Here is a 360-nt window from a genome sequence, read left to right as displayed (position 1 = left end):
GCTCGGCGGCACGTGCCGGCCCCCTCCCCTCCCCGCCCTGCTTTTTTCCTTCCCCCCTCCATCCTCTCTCCCTCCTCCCCGCTCCATCTCTGCCTTACCCTCCCCGCCCTTCTTTCCATTCTCCCTTCCATCCCTCCCTTACCCTCGCCACCCTTTTATTCTTTCCCGTCCTTTCCTTCCTCTCTTTCCCCAACTCCCATCCCCTCCCCTCCTTTCCATTCTGCCCCCTCCCTTCCTTTCTCAGCCCTTTCCCTCCGTCCCTTGCCTTCCTTTCTCCAGCCCAGCCCCTACCTTCTCTTCCCTTCTGCTCCCTCTGTCCTTCCCTTACTCACCTGCCCTTCTTCCCATTCTCTCCTCCTG

Source organism: Sarcophilus harrisii, chromosome 3 (assembly GCF_902635505.1).
Source record: "Sarcophilus harrisii chromosome 3, mSarHar1.11, whole genome shotgun sequence".
Lineage (NCBI taxonomy): Eukaryota > Metazoa > Chordata > Mammalia > Dasyuromorphia > Dasyuridae > Sarcophilus > Sarcophilus harrisii.
The sequence above is the reverse complement of the archived record's forward strand: the minus strand, read 5'-3'. Positions refer to the sequence as shown.